This window comes from Phaenicophaeus curvirostris, chromosome 8 (assembly GCF_032191515.1).
Source record: "Phaenicophaeus curvirostris isolate KB17595 chromosome 8, BPBGC_Pcur_1.0, whole genome shotgun sequence".
Taxonomy (NCBI): Eukaryota; Metazoa; Chordata; class Aves; order Cuculiformes; family Cuculidae; genus Phaenicophaeus; species Phaenicophaeus curvirostris.
This window is the reverse complement of record NC_091399.1, coordinates 31,865,686-31,891,397: the sequence shown is the minus strand read 5'-3', so window position 1 is coordinate 31,891,397 and position 25,712 is coordinate 31,865,686.

Here is a 25,712-nt window from a genome sequence, read left to right as displayed (position 1 = left end):
GGAGTGACAAGTTTGCACTTTGCAGGTAATGAAGTAGACTTCCATGAAAGAAAAATAAGTGAAAAACCCACCCTCAAACAGAGCTATGAGAAACTCATACTTGACAAAAAAAAGAGCCCAAACCCAGAAAGATCTGTTTGCAAACAAGTTGTATTTGGCACCTTTTTCTTCCCAATGGGGAAGAAATTAGACACATTAGCAGTTTCGCTTATTTTAAATACGTGATCTGAGGTAGCCATAAGAACAAGGAGGAGTGCCCAGGAACAAGATCAAGTAAAATAAAGGAATTAGTAAAATGTAAGTGTCATGTCTCTGCAAAAATGCATATTAATAAATATGCAAACAAGGAAGTTCTGCTGATGTATGAGGTCCAACACACACACTAAACAAAAGAGATTGTGCCTGTAACTCTTTTTATTTAAAAAAATAAGAAAATCAACTACAATCACCTTAAAAACAGTTCCTTTCTGACTCACAGCTGCATATGATGCTGTCAATATTCAAAGCAATTCCACAGATCATTTTCTGAAAGGATGTTGAGGATCTCCATCACTTTTTCCTTTCATATCTTTGACCAACAAAAACAGGCTCCTTTGAGCACTGACTTGATCTTTGGGAAGAAGGCGAAAGGTCTGGTGAATAGGGCAAGTGCTCAAGCACAGTGCTGTTACTAGCTCAAAACTGCTTCACAGAAATGGGTTGTGCTCTGTTGCACACCGACATTTTCCAATCGAGGGTAAGAAAATGCCTATATTTCATAGAATCATGGAATCGTTAAGGTTCGAAAATATTTCTTAGATCACCAAGTCCAACACCTCTGTGCCTACTAAACCACATCCTGAAGCACCACATCTACCCATTTTTTTAACACTTCCAGGGATGATGACTCCACCACTTCCCTGGGCAGCCTGTTCCAACGCTTCGCCACTCTTTCAGTAAAGAAATCTTTCCTAATATCAAATCTAGACCTCCCCTAACACAACTTGAGACCATTTCTTTTTGTCCTATCACTTGCTACTTGGGAGAAGAGACCAGCACACACCTCACTACAACCTCCTTTTAAGTAATTGTGGAGAGCAATAAGGTCAACCCCAGTCTCTTCTTCTCCAGGCTAAACAATCTCAATTTCCTCAGCTGCTCCTCATAAGACTTATTCTCCAGACCCTTCACCAGCCTCATTACCCTCCTCTGGACACGCTCCAGCATCTCAATATCTTTCTTGTACCGAGGGGCCCAAAACTGAACACAGTATTCAAGGTGCAGCCTTGCCAGTGCCCAATATAGGGGCAATGTATATTTGAACATGCGTCCACTCATACTGAGTGAAGTGATCAAGTTGAGCCTTGTCTCACTGTGACAGGTTAGAACACATTCTATAACCATCTCTTTCTCTCTCTCTCTCTTCCCAGTCTTGGTTTCCAAGCTATAGGGTTTGTCTCTTTTTTTTGCGTGTTAGGCCTCGTATTACAGGGTTTCAAAATATCTGTGTGTGTAACTGAGGGAGATAGTCTGGTGACACAGACATAGAAATGACTATTTTATCACTAAAAATAGGGAAGAATTATAGGCAAGATACCTTCTGGATGCCTCTCTAAAATGTTTGGGACCCAGCCACCTTCCTTCTTCAGGAGGCCTTTTCTCTGTCTGGAAACTGAATACTTAGCAATACTTAGGCAACTTTCCATACTTACAAATAGTTTTAAACTCCTTCCAAATACAGATGAACCGAATCATCCTCTCTCCTGAGTCAATAGAAAGCAGCGTTTTCCACTAAGTCCTGATGGAGTTAGAAACAAGAAAGCTTAAGCTGATGCAAACCAAACTGTTTTAGAACAAGGAGTCCCTTAGGTAAACACAAGAAAATTCCTCTGTGACGTTTAGCGCATAACAGAGTCTAAGAAAGAGGCTTAATCTCAATGTATAGGTACAGAGAAAGTGTTTTTCTTGGTAGAATCCCTATGTTTAATTGGGATATTGGAGAAATATGAAAAATGCTTTCAGGATTGAATTAGCATATGAAATGACTTTCCTCATGCATTGGGTTCAAATGCTTCAAAACAAGAAACAAGACAAGACTGTTCATTATAATTTGTTTAATTATTGAACCATTAGTGCCAAAGATTAGGGACACTGAAGAAGTTTAGTAAATAAATGTACTGGGAATTGATATTATATGCTGATTGCTTCTTGCTGGCTATAGAAAATACCAATTTAATGTAATGGAAGCTTTCATTTGGGAACTAGTCTACAGACAATGCCTAAGTTTTGAAAAAGGACAACTGCTTATTGAAAGCAATGTCATAAGGGCTTGATATGTAGGTATAAATACCAAAATAGAAAAGCAGTACGAGTTTATGTTATCAAATTTATCTTTAATGATATAAACAGATGAACATTACTGCAGATAGATTTAATATATTTTACCTTAAGAACTGCATAATTTTTCAGTGGTTTCAACTTCTTTTTTTCCAAGAAAATTAACATGTTAATATGCATTTTTCCTTTGTGATCAGCATGAAAAACAATAAGGAGATTGGATTTGCATTTATCAGTCTGGACGTTTATAGCATTTTTATTGGAGAGACTCTGTTAACGACTATATCGGAGTAGAGATGGGCATATACTTCATGACAGAATCATGTATCAGGGTGTATTCCAAAATTATAGTCCCAAGAAAGTGCATTTAATAATTAGGCATTCATGAGTTATAATGAAAAAATAATCTTTGGCTGAAAAACGAACATTTAGACTACTAAAATAAATAGAAAGATCTCTTCAGGGATGAATGATGCTGAAAATAAGGTATATAACATTAAAATGCATACACAAGAAGTTAATACAGATTACTTGCTTAATTGAAACACTTCTGGAAGAAAACAGCAACAACAACTGCATAAAAGCAGTTCAGACATGGGATAGCATTTTGGTAATTAAGATTATGTCTAGACCATCTAGTTATGGCTATTTTTTTCTGAGGTATATCACATTAAGCTATTTAGTTATGAAGTGCTGATTGTACATATGAAAAAGCAGGGAAAGAATAAAATAAAAAGAACGAAATGAGCAGAAGTAGGTGATAAATATTGACTTTGCTGCTGATCAGGTAGTGTAAGTTCTGTGCTGTCTGGTTCACAGAATATTTTTCTCTCTGTATAATAAAGTACATTTTGTTGTGTTGGATGTCTGTCTAAAATGCCAAACAAACTGTCTTTCAGAAAAATTATATGGCACTGTTGCATTTCAATGTGTACTGGAAATCTGACAGGAATAATAAAAAAAACCCTAAGACAGGGAACTCAGCTAGATCTTAAAGACATGCAGTGGGAATTGGTGTGCTAACAAGATTTCATTTGCCCTTTGTATATAGCTTCTTTTATGCCTGAACCTGTGGCCATTCTTAATATTTTTTACAATCCACTTAGAAAAAACAGTAAAATATCTAATAAGAGAGACTTCCAATTTTTGGGGTGTTGAAATGAAGAGTAAAAGTATTTATCTTGTCTAGGAAAACAAGGCATCAACAAAGGAAGATATTAAGAATATGCTATGGTCTGATACTTAGAAGAAAAATAGTAGGGAGAAATATGTGTGTAAAAGAAGATCATTTAAATGCCCATCTTCAGATATTCATGCTTGTCCTGTCCCAAACACCCTGCTCCATGCTTTGCTGAAGTGCTCAGCTTTTCTTTGAAATCTAAATTGTGATGATAAAGGGGAAAATTTAACTGTATAATTAAGTCATATTTTTTAACTTATAAAAATTTTAGGTATTTTCTCTGACAGTATAAGATCAATAGATAGGATGTTTCTGTACAAGTCACAATAGGCTACACTTTCTGCCCTAGACACAGAATCAGAGAACATCCAAACTTGCCAACGCAGAGAAAGGACACGGTAAGCAAAAGTTTCATGGAACCAAGTGTTCATTCAGGCCATGTGTATACTAATTCTAGGGAGGTCAAAATTTGACTTCTGCCTATATTGGCAGTATCTCTTTTTAATATCCAGCTGCAAGTGTCTTTTCAGCACTAAAATTATTTTTAATGTAATGTTTCCTACCGTGGTTGAAAATAGTTTTTATAATCTAAAGTGGGACTTGAGCCCAGGATCCCAATATACAAAGCCATTACATTAACCAGCTGAGATGCTCTGTCATAAAAAGATAACTACCTTTACATAAATAACTCCTGACTATGAAAGCAGGGCTTGTCTTTGAAGGTGAGAGAGAACATTGCAGTTTATTGTGTTATATGAATGAGAAATATGATATTTATAGACCAGACTACAATGACCCTAATGATGAGTACCAAGAAATTTACACTTTAAGGGGAAAAAAACTTTTTAAGAACTGACATCATCATCAAACAATTTGTTTCTCAGTGAATCCATGAGCTGAGCCTGGTGTTTTAATGACTAGAAATCATGAATATTAAACTGGAGAAAAGTTGACAGTATTTAAATGAGCATCATTAAGAGACACATAAATTAACAGGATTTTTAGTTCTTGTGGAACCGCCGTTTCAATGTTAATTAAACAACTGGAGTGCTCTTGTGCATTCCCAGCAAACTGTCCCTAATGTGTTCTGCTGAATATCATTATGGGTGGCTGCCTTGCTGTTTAATTATTTTCAAGCTGGTTTTTTTCCCCCATTGCTGCAGTGGTTTTATGCTTGTCTTGCATTCAGAAGGTGATGGTGCTTAATCCCAAAGGAGTCTGTCAGTTTGATCTACATGTGGTGCTTATACTGAAATACCCATTTTTGTAACTAATAAAACATGCACATATAGTGTTGCTGCCTAACCCTGCTGAAAAAGCCCCAGTATTGACTGCATTATCTTTGTATGTAACAACCATTTGATGACTTACCGGGATTTTAGCAGTAGCTCTCTATCACAGTGGTAATCATTATTTATTCCATTCTGCACATGGAGGTGGTAAAGAATATGAATTTAGATATAGAGAAGGAAAGCAAAATAAGCATGAGATCTAGTTATTTTGTAAATGTGAGGAGAAATGCTACACAGAGCACCGTGTGCTCTATCTGTTTAGCAAATTCACTGTTCAGCTGTTCCTTTTCATCTATCTGCATTATGTATGTGTACATCAGGAATTAAAGTAGTGTTTCTTTTCAATCTTGGACATTCACCTGTCCCTCTCTGTACCGAGTCGGTGAGGAGATTCTATTTGGTTCTCCTTTAACAGACTTCACCTTGCCAATCTCCTGTAACTGGTTCTGCATCCTTCCCTTCCCGTGGCAGCTGGCACTCTGCCTGCCTCGCAGGAGCACACACACCACATTTGAAGGAGACACCCTCTCAGACTTTCACATTTATCTAGACCCCATGTTAGGCTGCCTGCTCATCCAGGGGCTGGTCACAAGGCTGGTCACAAGGGATCGAAGACTATCTCTGCTTCTTAGGTGTTTGTCCGTGTTACCTCTTCTCTTGCCAGGTGGATGCCGACACTGTCTACTCTCTCCAAGCCCAGTCAGATTTCTATAGCTAGTGTACACAGGTAAACATCCCAGCTAAGCTTATATCAGAGATATTACAGTATACTAATCGTGATGCTAATGCAGTGCCAAGCATCTGCATAGGTTCCATATAAAGGGACCACTGAGGATTTCTCCAGCCTACGCAGTGGAGAGAATGTGGCTATTTTCTGCCCTTTCTGGACTCCTGAGGCAGACTGGAGAAAAGACTCTCGATACTGAGCAAATGTCTGCTCAGTCATGTGCTATTGCCCTACTTCCTTCCCTGCTACTCTGCAGCTTTGTTAGAACCAGAGGACTCTGCCTTCAAGTTATGGCTACGCATTACTGAAACCCATCAAATCTAAATCTTTCCTTAAAGGATGTTAATGCATTCCTACACCACTTAACCTCAATTGACCAACAGCCTGCCCTGCAGAATAGAAACTTGCATGGCAATGTGACAAATGACCGGCCAGCCAGCCTGAGAATCAGAAAAAGTCTTTGTAAGTTCGTGAGCTGAGTGAAGAAAAAAAATCCTAATTTTCTATGTGGGAGGAGTCAGACTCAGTAGATGGTGATGATTCCATACTCCATACCATGTACTTTGTAACTAAGGCCGAGGAGTGCAGGTGTTAAAAAAGCTCTGCCAACCCACACATTTGTAATTCCTAGAACTGTGTATACACACTTCTTACTAGTAGCAACAGTGACTTTCTCCATGGAGTTCAGCAATTCAGAGAGATAATATACTTAGTGTTACTGTGCTGAAGTTACGAGAAATAAAGTAGATGGAAATTAAAAGTCTGATACAATCCTGTGCTTCAGGATTATCTTTTACTCTGGAAAAAAACTTTTTAGCCAGTTTTCTGAGAAATATGACAGAACATTTGTTGATGGGGGAAAAGTATTTTGCATCCAGATTTCAATTTAATTAACTAAAAGTTGTTTCTGAATGTTTTTCCTTCCTACCTACGTACTCACAGTTCCCTGTATTAATAGAAACTGTTGATAGATGTCTTCAGGGGAACTTCCTATCTAATTAGTAGATTTTTTCATACAGTATCTTGCCAATAAAAACCAAATTAAAATAACCAAACAAAGCTAATTATGTGATGCTTTGAAATACCTGTCACATAGTTGAATATACATTTCTTCCTTTCCTTATTCTACATTGTATGAGTTAATAGGTATTTATACATGATGTATTTCACTTTTTCTGGAATACTGTTGCGACTTGCTCGTTTAGAAGGTGCTATCCAGGTCCTTTATGAATTATTCCTGACTGGAGTAACAAGAAATGACGTAGTTGTAGTTCACAGAGTAAGCAATCATCTCATGCAGAAAAGTTCTTTGCTTTGTTTTTTTAGACTTGCATCCTTGGATATCCTCCCTCTGCCCCAAATCTCCAAATAGATGGTGACTGGAGATGTGAGTATTGAATGCAGAACTGAAAGAGTATAGGATTCTGGGTGTCTAGATCCAACCTGGGTTATATTTGGTGCATAATTTAGCCTTTGAGACAACAGAAAATTATTCTGTCCACATACTATCTCTTAATAAAATAGTCCTTGGTTTAGGATGCCAGTACAGATAAAATAAAATATATTCCCTATATGCTCTCCAGATTTGTTCTGGAGAAAGTTAACCAAAGTTTAACAAAATGTGATATAGTTTCAATTGTGCTCAAGTTAATAAGAGGGTTTATTTGGAGGCAGACCAGCATGTCTATGAGTCACATACTTAATGAACTTCTACCAATTTTGACCATTCACTTAGGATTTCCTGACTACGGGGAGGTGGTCAGAGGCAGAAGCATTTGAGGTTAGATTCTATATTGCATCAGGTAATATGAAGCTCATTAAGTATGTACTGGATATAACTGCCAGAGCTGGCAATTATATTTAAGCAATCTGCATTGTTTCAGATTATATACTACAAGAAGCTGGCAGACTTGCAGACATTACTGTGTTTCATTATTTTTAGATGACTTGTCTAAGGAGAGGGGTGTGTGTCAGTTCCTATGGCTATTTGTACCAGCAGGAAGGTGTAAATGCCAGCAGCAAATGCAGACAGTTGAATGGTGCTGCTAGTGCAAAAGTAAACAGAGCTGAACTGGATGAAGGTCTTGACCACAGGTTTCTGGAAGGGGAATGACAAACCTAACTAGAAACAAAAACTCTCACCAGGTTATCCAGCCAGCAGCACTCACAATAATTAGGTAACTGAAGTAAAAGAGAGGTTTTTCTTTACACAGAAATTAATAAGAAGAACAATTTAAAGTCCACAAGCTGAAAACAATGTCTCAAAGGTCGTGCCAAATGCAAATTCTTTCCACAGTTGAAGGCTGCAACTTACTTATGTAGGACAATGGTCTTCCCCATTTACATATATCACAATGGTCACACAGATATGATTCTGATTCATTAAACCAACTTTTCCCTTTGCCTCACTTGAATTTCTTGGAAATATTTAGTACAGTTCATAAATTCCTGCCTTTCTTTCATAAGAACTAAGAAATATGAACCTTCAAAAATGCATTACATAACGAAAACAACTGTGTCATCTTATTCTTCCTCACTGACTCCCTTGTGTTTAACTTCTTTAGTAAGCACCATAGAGTACAAACTGTTATTCCTGAACACAAGGCTGCACACAAAACAGTTATTTAATTTTGCTGGACCTGTAACCTATGATCAAGCACTGTTGTCAAGTGCTAAGTTTTTTACAGAGATTTTCGGAGTGCTTCTGCGTCATTACAAATTGCAGCCATTGTCCTGTCAATAAGGCATTATAGAGGTGAATGGCTTTGTAAAAGTCATCACAGTAATGAAAACATTTACATGCCTACATCTTGTTTTGGACTTTCTGTTTTACTTTCTTTGAAGCTTTAGTTTACCACCTGCACCTGAAGATTGTTCTGAAGAGGCCTGCGGGTTTTCCAGTAGAATCCCATATTCTAATTCTTACATTTGCAAAGCAAAGCCCGTGTGCATTTCTAATTCTTTCGCTTCAGTCAATACATCTTTGCAATCAGTCATCTTTAGGCATTAAAAGATGTGGATAGATGTAAAGTACTTTTTAGCTGTAGATTGATACTTATGCTACTTAGCTTTATGATTAAAATAGAGGTATAATGTGTCCGGTGTTCAAAATCCTGAACATGACTGCATGCAGGGGTTTGGGGATATGTTCACTAAATGAAACCTTTTCTGGGTAGCTCTTAAGACTGGCCAGCTTGCTTGAACCAGACGCTGATACAAATTTTGGTTACCAAACAGGAAAAGTTTGTGTTGGACTGTCAGCTCTGTGGTGTGTAAATTTATTTATATCTGTATAAATTTTGATTTTATGTCTTATTTTACATGCACCATACATGTGTCAGAGATGTCACAATGCCTCGCCATCTTTTTTTTTAATTTTTTTTTATTATCTTGCTAAGCAGACCTTAGCAAGATAATAAAATTGAGTTTTGATACCCTTGTTCTTCTGAAAGGATGTGGGGTGTTGTACCATAGGCAAACTGATCCCTGGACATCACCAGTTGCAGCTCTGGGCAAATGATGCACAGGTACAAGCTGTGAATGCTTACCGTCTCTGCTGAGCTAGGCAAGCCAGGTCAAGATTTCTTCAGTGTGCAGGAGGAAGGGAAAAGGTTGCTGTTCCTTTACTTAGAAAGTTGTTGCAAGCCTGTGCAACATTAACTGAGATGGAAAGGAGAGAATGCATAAAAGAGAAAAGCGAGCAAGCAATACAGAGGCTTGAAGACAGTCTAAGGAATAAGAAATGTTTAGGGATGAGAAACCAGAGACTGAGGCAAGAGCTGAACCATTGCTTTGCTTGGTGTTGCTAATCTCTACTTCTGGACATAAAAATCCAGAAACTAAAGGCAAGTTCAACTAAACTAAGTGCGTGGCCAAATCGAACCTCTTTGAGGCCTTTTCTTTTGGTGTCTCACCTCTGAAATTCTGGCACTGATGTGCAAATGACCTTACTTAGAAGCTTGTGCTACACAGCTGCACCTCTGAGTGTTGCTACACAACTGAGCCTGCAGCTCCCAGGGGCAGGCAGCACCTTTGGGACAGCAGCAGCTGCCTGGCCACTGCACACCCAGGAGAGCTCTAGTTATTTGCAGAAGGTTTGTAATTACAGTGTTTTGAGACAAAAGGCTTCTGCTCAGGAGCATATAGCCGTCTCTCTATCAATTGAAATTCAGGTTTTCAACCAGTGGTAATCTGATACTCTTCGCTTCTGCGATTTTTTAGCTGCTCCAGCACGCACCTCAGAGCCGTACACAAAAAATCAGATATGAAACAGCTTTTCAAAAGCCCTTCTTTGTTCAGAGCTTTTTATGTTTACTTTTCTTGTACACAATGACGATTCTAGTTAAAATAACATTGCATCATTTGGCTTAGGTTACTAGATAATTGGGGAGTCTTTAAAGCGGATTTTCAAGTTGAGAATAATGGAGACAATTTATAGTAGAACAGATGGTTGGCCTTCATTTGCCTGTTGACAGGTAGCGTGTTGTCAGCACTTCAGGTTGTTATCACACAGAGAACAGCAGTTCAGAATCTTAATTGGGACCCAAAAGGATATACTCTACAGCTTTTTCTGGGCTTTTACAGGCACGGGAAGATGTACAAAAGAAAATGGGATGGGGGGAAGAAAGAAAGCTGATGTATAAATATGATTCAAATGCAAAAATATGGAGTTTATGCATGATGGCTTCAGTGTACAAATATTTTGATGAGAAGAATACAAAACCTGAAAGGATGAAAGAGGTCAAAAGAGCACTTTTTCCCATGCAGGAAGTGTTGCTGGGGTCTTCATGTTCTCACACAAATGCTTCCTGTCGCAGCAACAATAAACAGTTTGTTAGATCAGGCAGAATAAACTGTACAAGAAGCGATGCAGGACACCTGGAAGAAATTTAGGAAAACTGTGAGATTTCTGATTGATTTTTTTTCCACTGTGTTTCAGGTGTTTGCTATATTGAGCAGGAAGCAGCTGAAATCGCTTTCTCTGAAGCGGCAACATTGCTGTTGCTTATAATGTACTTGTCCTAGCAGGAAGAATGTACAGCAAAATCTATAGCACTTTTTAAATAGCAAGATTTGCACTTAGTGTTACAGATCAATATCTGGCTTTGTTATCCTCATAATTTATTTTATTATATTTAATTACTTTTTATTCTTTGGTATGCTGAACTCCTCCTAGGAGGCTGTGCTTTCAAAAAGTCAGTGGTTCCAGAGGATTTGAAGAAGAAATACTATTTTGGATAATGGTTAGGAAACTAAAGTATGTGCTGGCAGCAAGAAAGCTTGTGGTTTAGTCTGTAGGGGACAAATTCCTCTCATACATGCTGGTTAGAGAGATTCTCCAGAAATAATGTCATTATCCCCAAGAATATTGTCAACCTTTGCTCTTCAAATATTCTTTACCTTACACATCCAGTTATGAACTCTTTTCACAACTCATTATTATTGTTGAGGGCTAACACTGGGCTTGGCCTGAGTCAGTAACACGTAATTCCTGCCTGAAGGGCTAACAAGCTGTGGTGGACTGCTCCCTTTCAGAAACGAAATCAAAGTCTAGAAGCAGGTCACATCCCAGCTGTGATATTTTCCCAAGGAAAGCAGCTCAGTTAAGCATACAGCCAAAGCGTGATCTCCATCTGAGCGGCACATGATGCTGTATTAGTTGGGAGTGGAGTATTTTAAAAAATCAAAATCAATGTCTAGCTGCTGCCTTTTCAAATCTTGAAACAAAAAGGAACGAAAGCAAACATTTCTAATACAACTCTGTTTTTAAGAGTAATGAGACATCGGAGAAGATACTACTATAAAACTATTTGAGATTCCAAACAGCAGTACAACAAACACCTATAGCTGCAGAAATTTCAGGAACATGTGGAAGATGCATGCAAGCTGGATTAGAAACAGAATGTCCTGCAGCAAGCTTCATTGTTTTTTAGCAGCCATCCTCAAGAAGAAAAGAGTGAATGAACTTTAAATTCGTTGACAGATGTGAGAAGTTCGCACCATTGTACCTTGTCTTTTCAGATAAGTGGCTGACCTCTGCTTTCAATGAGCACTGCTACCTCAGCTGGGAAAAACGACTAGGCTTTTTTGCATATTCATTCTACAGCAAGGCTTCAACAGTCACTGTTTCACCTTTGCAGAAGATTATTTTGGCCAAATCATGATTAAAAGGATATTTTTAACTGGCTTCTGTAGACATAATGTCAGAGGATTTGTTTCTGAGTCATAGATAGAACTTCTATGCAGAGCGTTGCTGGAGCACTTCTAAGTTCCCACAATATCACAGAGCAGTGTTTCTGAGTTTACCATTCTGTGAAAAATTAAGTGGGTGCTAAGTATTGGATTGAGAGCCATAGTATCTGGATTTGGGATCAGTGACACTCAGTTTCAGGCAGATGAGATGTACCATGAAATTAGCAGGCTTACTCAGGCTGAAAGCCATGTGTGCTTTCCTGCTTTGAAAGACTAGAACCAAACTTGTCTTTTGATGCACGATACAGGTAAAATACTGGTATAATGCAGGTACACTAACAGTCGGTCTGCTCCTTCCCACTGCTGCGTTCATATGTGCACCTTGAAGGTCATGAATAGGATAAAATCACCTCGTTTACTCTCTTTGCTCATTCAGATCTTGGAGGCTTTGCCAAAGCTGAACTACAGAAATTAGCTGAGCCCAGGTGATACAAACACATTCTCACCAAGAAGCAAGCGAAAGCCTCCCATGCGTGAAAAATTGGGTGAAGCTGAATTTCAGAAGTGCTGTTGATTTTAAGGCCTTTATTGGCCTCTGTGTCATTATTGCTGTCATTGGGTGTGCCTGATGATAATATTAACCTCCTACACAGTCTTCCCCATCTGCAGAAAACTGCATACCTTGCAGTCTTTGCAAAAACTTGTTTAGTCCTAGGCGTCTCTAACAACTATAGGCATGATGTGATGAGGTGAACAGCTGTAGAAGTGTGATACATGGAAAAAAGACTAATTTCTCTTTTATGGCCAAAAATGGGATGAAGGATCTGTGCTAACACTAAACAGAGTTGTACTAAACCTCTGTCTTCTTTGACTGCTCTTATGCATTGATTCTCTATCTGGCGTTTTATCCTTTAAATTAATCTGCCTCAGCTGCAGAGATATGAGCAGATGCTTGAAGACTACCTTGCTGAGAGGGATAAAAACACAGAGATGGTGATATTTGACAGATATTTCACATTTAGCTTGCCAAGAGTGTACCATATTCATTTGCCGCTGAACCTCAGGGAGAACATGGAGCTCACAAGTACGCCAGGGCCCCTCATTTTGTCAGGAGTAGGATTATAATACCCTGCCTGTAACCTGCCAACCCCTTCCAGCCAGTGCACAAGGGCCCCTGGCTCCCATCTTCCTTGGGGACAAACGTATGGCATCTGCTGGGAATGTGTGGGGTCCGAGAGCCAAGGGCAATTCTTCATTTGCCTGTGTTTCCCATTCTGCACTCCAGATGAGCCAGGCATATTCTGTCCCTAATTATCCCCATTAATAATTAAGCAATTTTGTTTGTTTCTTTGTTTTTTTAGAAGGTTTCTCTTTCTCTTCCATTTTCTTTCCTCACTGTAACATTTTCTTGTAATACTGGAAAGCATTTCTTCATTGTTTGGACTAATTTCCAAACAGATTAAAAACTGTTGTAGCAGTCAAGCTTCAGTTCCTTCGTTTATTAGATTCAGAAGACAGCAAATTCCTTAAAACACAGATATAAACAATTATGGTAATGCATTCTGATTTTATAATTAGGTTTCATCACATGAAACATATAAGTTTAGGCTTCAGATTTTTTTATATTCTCCTTTCCTCCCAGCTCTGAACTTGAAGTTCATGCATTTCTGTTCCCAGCTTTGCTCCCAGTCCTTGGTGGACTGTGTCATAAGGTATAGAAATTTAACTCTTAAAGACACTAAAATATGAGAGGATAAAAAATATTGAAATGGGAAATATTTTACTGTAAAATGCATGTGGCAAACCTAGTCTTATAATCATTATGAAAAAAAAAACCTCCAAAGAACTTGCGTAAACCTTGGGATGCCTTCTCAAAATGTCCATTCCCATCTCACAGAAATCAGAGCTGAGACCAGGCAACACACAAGAATTCAGAGTCCAGCTGGAATAATTCACAAATGATGCTAATCTCTGAAATAGAGGAAAGTTGCTCTTTTCACAGTGAGAAGTAGAATGGAAGTTTTGCCTACAGATATAAGTATGAAACTCTCAGCTACTTCATGGTGCCCTGCTAGTGTGAGTGAGATATTTTCTAGTCACTTTTTTGGGCACAGAATCAAGCTGTCAGAGCTTTGCTGAAAGCTGAATTTGGACCCTTGTTGTTATTACATACAAGAGCTTCTTAATTTTTGTTTTAATTACTTTTGTCTTGCATATCCAGAAGGATAGGAAATGAGTTTTATTAATACATTGAGAGAGTAATGATCATTAAAGAATAAAGAAAGGATTATAGTATTCTGGTGCAGTCCTCCCACACGGAACCCCGAAACCTAATTGTAGCCCTGGAGGGTTTGAGCATTGCCCTGCTTAATGATAATTTGTGTCACTGCTCCAAAAAAAGAAGTGGCTGTTAAGGCAGGAAAAAAGCTCTGATGAACAATAGGAGAGATTAAATTAACACAAATGGGCAGAAGCCCCATATGTGATCGCAGAAGCCATTGAGAGAGGTATTTCCAGGAATAAGAGGGAAGTATTAAGACCATTGTACAAAATACTGATGAGTTTTGAATGATCTCATCTGTATAATTCTCATTACTTTCCTTCAAGGAAAACAAAGTCAAGCTGGAACAGGTGCTGGAAAGGACAGTGGATGACAAGAGGTAACTGGAGAGCATGCCTGACAAGTGGGGAGCTATCTATTCTGTGTATTGAAGTACAGCAAAGAAAGCCTTGAGCTAGCACCTGCCCAAGATAGTACATCCAGATGGTGCACTGAGATGTGGGAATAGCAGCATCATTGTAGCCCTGAACCTCAGCTGAAGTACCTCGCAATACAGCTGTGCATCTTTGCCCAGGTGAAGTGCTGTGGTGAAGCACCTTCATGGTTTCCTAGAAGTGGACCTGGCTCCCGTGGAGGCCATCTCACACAGCTCTTCTCCTTGGGTTGTAACACATTCTAAAAGCTTGCTGAATCTACTCAAATCAAGATTAAAGGGATATAATTTCTCTCTTCGTAACTATATGTATTGAATGTTATGGGAAGGGTGGGTAAAAAGGGAAAGATAAAAGAACTAGTTAAACCTGGGTCAAGAATAAATGTACTTAAACTGGTCATGAAAACAGTAGGAGCTCTAACTAGCAAAGGAGCAGTTTAGCAGTGGCTTTACATTAAGAGTATTGAATTCGGTTCTTAGCAGATATTTGCTGCCTTCATTAGCAAGTTAAAGGATGGAGCAGCCAGCAACTGAAGCTGCATGGATTCATTGACCTTCCAGTTCTGTACCCTGCACCAGGACCTTTGCTGGATAAAGTAAACCACTTGGAGGTAAGAATTTTTTAAAAAATGTCACGTTTCCTGCATAAATCCATGTCCCCAATGAGTGCTGGAAAGTTCAGTATATCCCTTGGTCTGAAGAATTCACGGGGTCTCCTGAGTTGGATTGTGGGGACTAACATATCCGTAGCCCTTCGTTTTGTGCTAGAGCACTGGTTCAGTATGAACTAAATATCTCCTGTATGAGTGTGAACTGAACTGTTTCCCAGGTTCTCACCAGTCTTATATTTTATATTGGTTCATTTTTGATGGGTCTGAATAAAAGTTCTACAAGTACAGAACATGTTATCTCCTTATCTGTGGCCGTAGACAATACTGTTCAGAAGTCTGTTAGTCAGCATTGCAAAGAACTGAAGCTCAGGTGATTCACAGAACTTGGTATGCATGTGTAGGGCAAGCTTTGAGGTGCGTCTCAGTTGCGCTGGTGTTCATGAGGCAATGAGCAAGCTGAGGGGCAGGACCCATCTGAGATCATCGTGAAGGTATGTTGAATATATGCTGTATATGCTTAAGCACTATGCCAACGGCAGTATGCATGCATCTGTTTATTTTGCCCTTCAGTGCAATTTATACAGACTAAAAGAGACAGAGACAGCAGAGGTTAAATATTCAGGGTGGAGATTCAGCTGCATGGATCCTATTAAGGTTAATGGAAGTTGTACCACTAAGTCCCTTTGTGTCACCCGGTAAATAGTCAGTAACCCTTGTACTGTACGCCTTAACAAGAGTTTAGTCATAAACAGCAGCAGCACTAGAAATGAAAGTCATTTGATGGTCTAAATGAAATGATTATTTTAAGGGCAGCAAGTTCTGTTGCAGTTGCTGTTATGTTCAGAAGCTGAGACAAACAAGGATTTAAGGAAGAGATTAAGGTTTTGTAAGAAGTAACTTCTGGTTTCCTATCTGAGATTCTTTTATAAGCCTTGTGATGCATCTGTTTTCAGTATTATCCCCATGAAGATGTGATCAAATTCTCATCCTGTCCTGTTCCAAATATCTCCTGAGAAATTTGGGCCAGTGTATCCACACTGAGAGCTAAGCATATTGAGCCCTTGGCGCAAATGGGGCTGTAGTCAAAGTGCAGTGAAGATGCAGCTTTAACCTTGGATGTAGTACTCTAGAGGTCTCAGACTTGAGATGCTGTTTCTGTAGCACCTGGGTGCAAAGTATTCTGACATGCATAGCATTGCACCTGGGTTGTTAGATTTCTTTCTGGTGCACCACTATGGAAAAGAGGAGAGCAGGGGAAGCCTGTCTTTTGTACAATAAATCAAATCTCCCTGGGATGTATGGTGAAGTTGCAGATCCCCTTGACAGGGAAAATTTGAATCCTCCTTCAACACTGAAGTACTTGTAATTCTCCTGAAAATGCTTCATATTATAAAATGTTTGCCATTAAAAACTGGCTTTGAGGTCACTTTTTCCAGCAACTCTTTTCACCTGTGACAAGATAAGGGTTAAAAAGCCTTTCTACCTCTAGGACAAAACAGCAGATAATCAGCCTTACCCTCGCCAGAAACATTCAGGATAGCGGTCACCTGAACCTTTATGTGAGTCAGGACCCATTTTCTCTAATATAATCATATGCTTGGTGATGGATTCAAAGAAAATTGCCCAGTACTTGCAGGGTTAAATCACTAATAATGATGTTAGTAGTGATCTGGCTGGCAAAGTATAATTCCCCTGAGATTACTTTCTCCAAGAAATGCAGCAGTGTTATGTGGTGCTTTTTGAGCAGAAGGTATTATACCCTGGTTTCCATGTGGATTAGGTGATTACTTTCACATCTAACCCCTTTTTGACACTTAAAGTTCATATGGATTATCAGTGAGGTGATAGCAGGGTGACATTCACTGTTGTCTGACCATCTTTTGTCTTTATTTGTCTTCATTACCAGTTTTTGGTAACCTTGGAGAAACAAGTTAGAGCAGCTATCAGCCCAGATGAAAAATTTGCAAGCAGGCTGGGGGAAAGAATCTGATCTGAAGTGAGTCCCTATTCCTCTTGAGTAATGCACCTTTGCAGACTGCACTCTTCAGGATGATTTGGTGTAGCAAAAAGGTGTGAAACAGGGAAATCCAAACCCAGGTAATTCAGCTCACGTTTAAAAGGCGGTTTTGCTTGTTGATTAGTTAATCCTTCTCTAGGAAATGCATGGCACCAACTGCTTTTCATGCTAGATTAGTGCTCCTGTGGTCAATTTGCTTTTACTAATGTCAGGGCCCCACGGAGCAGGTTCATCTGTCGCATAGCAACTGCTTCAGCAGCAGTGGAGGTAGCCATGCATAAAAGATTACACATGATGGCAGGGCACGAGTGTGAAGATTTTCAAAATTAGATACAATCTCAGCATGAATACGAACTGCAGAATTGACATGGAAGGATTTTTTCAAGTCATCAAGTTTCCATATTTATCAGAAAAGTGGTTTAACCGCAGTGCATGTAAAACGAAGAGAATGCAGAGGGCAGTAATTTAGAAAAAGCAGCAAACAAGCCAGTGTCTGTAAACAAATAAATGTAAACAGAAAGCCCCACACAGTTTCTGCCAACTGTGAGGCCACCTTCAGTTTCATGATACAAATGCCCTCAGGAAAGGAGAAGATCTACAGTATTTTATGTACATTTCAAAAGGTCACAATCTAAAATGTCCCACAGTCACTAGTAAGAGTAGGCAAGATAACTTACATGACTTCGTTTACAGTGGACGTCTGAGCAACCTATAGAGCTCCCAGACCTTGCTCCAGGACCCTGCCTCCCTCGCTACCTTGTTAAGAGGAGCAGGGACATTTCCAGCTTTACTGTTTGCTTTAGATCTCGCTTCTGCCTTGCACACAGTTCTTGGACATTTCCTTTCAAACTACATTCCATCTTTTCTCTCAAAAGACGGACAGAGGGAGAGAGAGAATGATCGATTAGTTATTTTGGAAGTGGACTGGGTTTTGTTGTTTCGTTGCTAAATGAGATTCTTCTTCTCTGTCTCTAGAATAGAGCAAAAGCGAGAATTTGGAGATCTTTGTATTTGAAGTGCCCTGCTAATTTGACAGAATACTTTTGCAGGAAAGGTTTGTTTTTGTTTTGTACTCCTCTGTATTCCCTCTGAGAGGACAAAAGACTCAGCTCATGCTGCAGAGTACTGTGGCTGATCCTTTAGTATGCAAGACTAGCAGACTTGCCTGAAACAGGAACCTTGGAGGTAAATCAGGCTAATGAAGCAGCTCAGGGAGGCAATGTGCATTATTTTGTATCCCACAATGATTTTAAAGTCAGCACACATACAGTACCGAGTATTTTGTAGCCTAAGATACCTGTAGAAGATCCAAGAGAAAGCTGTTCATCTAGTCTCCTCAGTGCTTTCGTTTAACTGATAGCAATTAACTCTCTTTTCATAGTGAGGAACCATTTCACTCTCCAGATAAATTTTATGTAGGCAAGAAATTATATTATGACAGTTGCTATCCGTGATGCTAAAATGCTTTTATTAGGACAATTACAGCTCTTTTTTCTCTAGGCTGAAAGAGAAAGTGAAGAGTTAGCTTTGCTTGAGAGAAAGCAGTTTGTTAGTAATGGCCTTTTTCTGCAAAGAGATCAGGGTCTTCTGGATTAATCTTTGGATTATATAGATTTTCCAAGGATAAGACAGCTAAGTCATCCTCTGTCTCTAAGGAAGACAGCATTGTAGCTGCTTTGGCTAATCTAAGACAACAGCTTTTCCCTTGGAGGGTGTCAGTAATCCAAAAGATTGGTAGATAAAATAATTGAAGTTCTCAGGGGTTAAGTTTAGAGACTGCAGCCATTTTTTGTGAGAGCAGCAGCTTATTAAACTGACAAAGACACACTTCAGTACCCACTGGCTCTCCATCATCTGCCATCACAGTGTTATTTCCTCGGCACGTGTTCGGGGTATTCTGAGTGGAAGGGAAGGCAGGAGGAAAGGGTTAGGGCCTTTTAACAGCCAAATTTTTTCCTTGCTGCATGTAAGAGTGATAATACTGTGCAGTTCAGCTGTGTTCGCCTACTTGAGATATCAAAGTGTACTCTAGGCTGTGATGAGGGTTATCCTGCTCTTAGACAATAAGAATGCTTCACTATCCTTGCTTGTAAGTGGGAAACTGAGATACAGAGTGTTTGGCTGGCATGTTTCCCATCATACTATAGGTTAATGGCAGAGGAGGGAGGGGAATCCCAAAACCTCATATCCCATTTTATGCTTTAATCAGACACAATGTGTTCTCTTGGACCCAACGCAGGACCTTTAATTCGGTATCTGGTACTGCATCATAGGCAAGGTGATATCATAGGTATGAAAAACTAAGGCTGATTTTGTACGCGTAGCCTGACGCAGAATATAAAGCACGCTCAGCCCATGGACCCAAGGGTCCTCCATCCCTCCTTGCATTCATGGTCTTTGTGAATAAGCATGCACAACTTTGTAAGCTACAGCAGCATTTCACATGTCTCCAGTTCTTGGCTCTCCCCTTGCATGCTTCTCCAGAAGGCATGGAGCACTTCAACTGGGGAATAGAAAATTGGTACTAAATCAACACTTTATTCAGGTTTGGTTTCATGAAATTTGAAAGAGACAAGCTTCCAAAAGGACCGGACAGCCACGAGTCTTTTGGTGTTTGAAGAGCTCCATCACTGGCCTCCACTGTTTGCAGTTATCTAACACATTCAGACAACATTTCTGATAAAACATAAAAAATAATTTTCAGTCCCTCCTTACAGAATTGCCAAGGGCTCATTTTCTATCTTGCACTTGGACTTCCGGCTTTATAATACCAACCCTAGCTTTACTTAGAGTACATTTGGCAACCCTTGTTTTATCAAGCAGTCAAGTCCTTCTCTGTCAGAGTGTGAGCAGAAACATACTGCCATTTTTCTGGAACTATTAATAGGAGACAGATCATCATCCATCTTCTCTGACAGGAAGGTGAAAGTAAGGATAGGAGTCATGTCTTTCTATCTAAAAGTATTTAAGCTCATAATAATTGTGTTTCCACAACCCAAGTCTTTCTTGAATGAATATACATAGTATGAACACACACAGATGCACAATTTTAGGACTTACGATGCAGACGGATACTTTCATTCCTTATCTCTTCTGAAAAAAACACACAAAGGAGAAAAATAGGAACTGTTCAATTTCACTGATGTATGGATTTATGTTGTCCAATCCTGCCTCTAACAACAATCAGTGCCAGTTCCTGGAGGCAGAGGTGCACTTTTTCTGGAGCTATGGGATTAGTATGGCCAAATCACCCTTTCCTAACAGTCCTGCTAGGTAAAGGTTGGTGCATACTTTCAAGCAAGGTTCTTCAAAATAATTTAAAAAGAAAATAAAATACTATACTGCTGTCACCTCGAATATACTCTCTATTTACTGCAGTGCATCTTCAGAGTCTTGGTTAGGTAGTAGTGCCAGATAAGGCAACATCATGAAGTTAATGTTTTCAGATTTGCAATAGTTTGGTCTCATTGTGTCTTTGTTGTACTTATGGAAGGACAAACATAATCACAGAGAACAGAGGAGGGCTGTTAAGCTGTCTTTTTTGACTTTCATCATAGTGTCTCTTCATCTTTTTTAAATGCAAATAGCCCAAATATCTGTCATTCCTCTCCACATTCAGTTTATGTTTCTACCCGGTAAAATCAAACCATTTTATGTTACCTTAAAAAAAAAAATCAATAGATTGAGTACCATGCAGGCACTAATGTTAATGTTTTTTTCCACTACTTGTGGCTACTGCTGTTTATCTATGTTTTTTTGCTTCAGCAAAACTGTATTCAGCTTCCAAACTCTCCAACTACAATGAGGTGGGCTCTGATGGAATTAATTTTGATTTTATCATCTCTATTTGTTCTTAAATATTTACCAGTACACCCTAATCTCTTTTCTGTCAAAGACTTTATTCAAGACATTTTTTTTTTAATTTGCTCTATGTTCTTTAAAAGTCTGACTGTAATAAGAGTGCTGCATGGTACCTTTTCCTTACAAATAGTTCAGATCTAATAGGATGAACACTGAATCCTAATTGTGTGGCAACTTGCATTTTATTGATCAGCTTGGTTCATTTCTTTGAAAAAAGTATGGGAGAGTTATGCTCCTCTTCCATCTCACGCAGGTGGTATATAAAACCAATAGGTTCTGAAAGAGAGAGGGGTAATAAGAAAGTATGATTTTACTATTATTTTTTTCCAGTTAATGCCAAAGTAGTATTAGAAGTGTAAAATTCGGTCATCCTGTTTGATAGATATTTTTGTTATCTGCAGATCTATTTATATATTTATGTTCTATTCTGGACATCTACTTATACATGTAATTTTCTAGTTCTTCATCTAAGTTCCCCTCCCTTTCTCCACCCTGCTTATGTCACTGCTATGGAATCCGTCACTGCTATGGAATCCATCACTTCTCTACAGTTTTTTTTGTATTTTACTGGATTTCCACAATTCACTCAAGTCTATATTATTTTGGAAAATTAATTTTGTTCATTTTCCTATTTCTTAATGCAAAAAATATGATTCAAGCAGAATATATACTGTACATTTTTTTTTCTGTACAGAAAAAGTAGGCTTCACTTATTTTTTTAATTGATAATAACATTTTCTTGCTGGAAGGAACAGTCAGCCTTTCCATTTTCTCTTACTTTGTTTTGCTCATTTTACCTTTTCAGATTAATAGTATTTTGCTATCACCTACTTTCACCTGAGATTCAATGTTTCCATTCCACTGTACATCCAGCTCTACAATTAGCATTTGCTAATTAAAAACATCATATTTCATTGTTAATAGCCACTGTATCCTCTTCCTTTCTTTGTTCAGGTGCAGTTTATTTTTCTTAGTCTGCATTGTTTAAGTACCATGTCACGGCTGTCTCAATGCAGATTCAGAGCCTTCATCCATCAGTGACAAACTAAACTGTTTGTTCATCAAAAATTTTTGCTTAACTCCCAGATTCCTGAATGACTGTAAGTGAGCTTGAACTCTTTACCTTTTCTCATCATCTTTCTCACTTTGCCCTGAGGACTTAAATCTTGTCTTCAATGCCATCTACCTGGTCTAAAATCTGGCTCCCACTTCTCTGTAGTTTCTGCTTTCTTTCTATCTGCTCATGGACTCTAGTATCCATTTTGTAGTTCAGAGGTGTCATGGTAATTGTTGCCAAAAAAATACCTGGCACTGGGATTTAAGCCTAGTTAGATGTGAGACTGCCGGTAGAGACAATGGAAAGAGAAAAAGACCTCCAGAGAGCAATTAACTTCACCTATCTTAGGCACACACCTTAGGATGGGCATGAACCATGCATCGGCAGTATCTCTCTGGTGACTGCAGTGGGAGCTGAAGTAACCAACTCAAAGTTGGTGCCCTGCTTTACGTTAGATGGCTAACATTAGGTGAGAAGGATCTCACCTTTGGGTTTAGAGCGTGACATCCAAAGATGATGCTGAATAAGTTACCCCATAAATCAATCCTGTTGGCAAGGAACTAGCTGGTCCATTTGGGAACCAGGCATTTAGTCACTATGTAGGTATGAAAAGAAGCAGGCAGCCCCATCTCTGAGTGGATATGGTCTAGATGGAGCTGTCTCTACTTACCCCAAGGACTTCTGCTGGTGAGGGATTTTGCTGCTGATGTTGTAGATGATTAAGCCTTCACCTACCACTAGTTATGTTAGATTGTTCAGACTCTGTGTACCTATACATTGTAGCATAAAGACTGCACTAGTTTCAATACAGACATCTCATGCAGCTAACTTTTGTACCATGGTGACCTGTGCGAATAGTGTATTTAATCCTGCATCCCTTATTTCTGGTCTGTCAAGAAACTTCAAATTGATCTTCAAGCTTAATTTTATAATAACCCATAGGTAGTTTAAATATTTCAGTCAGTTCACCTCCTAATCACCTTTCCTTGAGGCTAAATAATTCCCATTTCATCATTCTCTCAGCTACTGTGTTAGCCTTCTCCAGTACATTAATCATTTTGGTTGCCCTCTGCTGTACTTTCTCCATTTTATCTACATCTGTCTTCCACTCTTATGACCAAAATTGGACATTATATTCCAAATCTAGTCTACCACCACAGGGTCTTATAAACTAAAAATGTAATTTTATTGGCTTTGTTACAGATGTACCTCTTTCTTAAAGTATGCTAGCATCTTACTAGTGTTCTTCACTGCTGCTGCCTGCTGAACTGAGAGTGCATGATCTGGATCAAATACACTCAGGGCTTTTTCTTCTCTCATGTTAACTACTTCATTAACAAATAATCTATTTCTAATTTTACTGCATCTCTTTCTCAGTATCGGCATTATTTACTGTGTGTATACAAGCTTTCTTTGAAGAGGAAAGAAAAGGAGGACATTGCAATATGAAGTGATGATGCCAACAATAATGGAATTTTTCTTGAAAATCTGGATGATTTCATTAGAATTTGCTTTTTGTTGTTCTGCTTTATATTTCATATTTCCTCTATGCCCTTCACACTTTAATTAGTGTTACCAAGAGTATTCTATAAACATTTATGTTCTTCAGAGTTTCAATGATCAGCCCTATTTTAGTGTGTTATATTTGTGTTATTTAATAAACATCTGAGAATAGCACAGTAGGAATATAGTGAATGTTAAAAATCCTGACTAAAATGCTCAGAGATATGAACTTACCTTTTTTTCTGAAAAAAACCCAGAAGAAAATGTCCCATAACAAACAAAATATCACACCACCCCTAAACAAGCAATCCATGAGTATTTGAAAGAAAATTCTGTTCAGGAAAATACGTATGATTCTATCTTCTGGACAAAACTTAGATTTTTTTTTCCTCAGATACTTTGTCATATAATCATCCTAGAATTTCATGCAACTTTATATATAGACAGATTTAGAATTATGGACCTTATTGTAAATCAAGACACTTTGGATCAGTGTCTTGTACATTTTTAATAGCAGAGTAAAGCAACAGAATTGAATATCATACTAGATAAATAGGTGGAGAATGGGTATAGCATGCCATTTTCTTCTAAATTTCTTATTATTTTAGTGACGAATGATTCCAGTAGTTAGGGTGTCAAGCTGGGACTTAGGAAATTTGAGTTCAGTTTGAGTTCAATTGAGTTCAATTTCAGGGCAAGCCATGTAATTTCTCTTTGCCTCAGTTTCTCATTGACGACAGGTTCTCTGTAAGTGCTGAACATACTGCATGCTGCGGGCATAGAGACCATATAACAAAATAAAGTTCTCAAATGACAAGCCCATCTTAGTCTCGTTTTACCAGAAGCAGGAGCAATTCTTTTATGCAACAACTAAACTTAAGCTGGTAATGACCAGCTCCTGGAGACTGGTCATTAACCCTGCCTGGTTTTAAACATGCTGGAGGGAAGGACAGTGCTGGTTTCTGGAGCCGTCACACATAGTGAAACTAGTTTACCTTTTGCAGTTCTCACTAAAGCAAAAATGATATTCAGATTTGTCAGGAATCCTTACAAATAGGTGCAGCCTGAATAGTACAAAGAGGATTTACAAGGGCTGTAAATGTGAGACAGAATTCCCAGAAGATTTATGTTGTAACTAGACACTGCATCCTGAAAAAAAATATTCCCTCTTCTCTGAAACTACTACTAAGCTTTCTGGGAAAAAAATATGGCTTATGTCTTGAAATGTTCCTAGCCTTTTAGATAATTTTGTCACTTAAAACAATAGGAAATATGCACATTTTTGAACTGCCCACCTAAGGTCTTCCTCTACTCCTTTATGTGGTTCTGACTCCACATACTGCTTTTATTTTAACCTGGATCCCAATATAGTTTCATTGAGACCTATTTACAATACATATTTAATAGTTACAGATATTTAATAGCTATGGACCAACTGATGCAATATGATGGTTAACCACATTTGGGTTGGAAAACACCTGAGAAGCCCTGAAATTCTCTCTGCCTAAAATATTAACCAATATTTCAGTAGATGTAAACTCAAAAAACAGATGCAAGTCACTACACATTGGAACAAGCAATGCTCATTTACTCCAGATGATGACTTGACTCCAGTCTGAATACATATGATGCTATTTATTTTTGCCCAGAGGCAATCAGAGGTAGGATTTCCAAACACAAATTGTACTGGCATAATCCATTTAGCTGGGATTTAAGGATTAAAAAAAGAGTAAGAGAATGACTTAGATGCCCATGATGTAAATAAGATTAGATAATGAATCATTTCCTAATGCGTTGAGAAAATAAGATTAGACTGTTGGTCACATGAACAGTATTTCACTGATGACCAAACCCAAGACTCTGAAAATAATCCTTTGCTTGCCCTCATCTCTTAAATTATATCAGGAATGTGGTCTTAATGATGATAATTTTAGGCATTAAGTATTAATACTGCAGCTTTGTGTGACTCCAGGATATAAGATCACGGAGAACTGGTGGTCCACAGTTTACCACAATTCCTGTTGCTCATTTTTTGTCATTAAAGTTACTTTATGAATGTCAGAAACAGCTGAGACCCTAGAAAGCAATGGAGCTCTGCCACCAGCTTCAGAGCATTCAGAGTTTACTTGGGAGTTTTTGTCTGGTGTCTGCCCGCCATAAGAGGAGCTGGACTTGAAAAATTTGTTATGTGATAGTAACTAATAGTCCCAGAAAATGGCACTCATATTAGCCATCAGCTAAA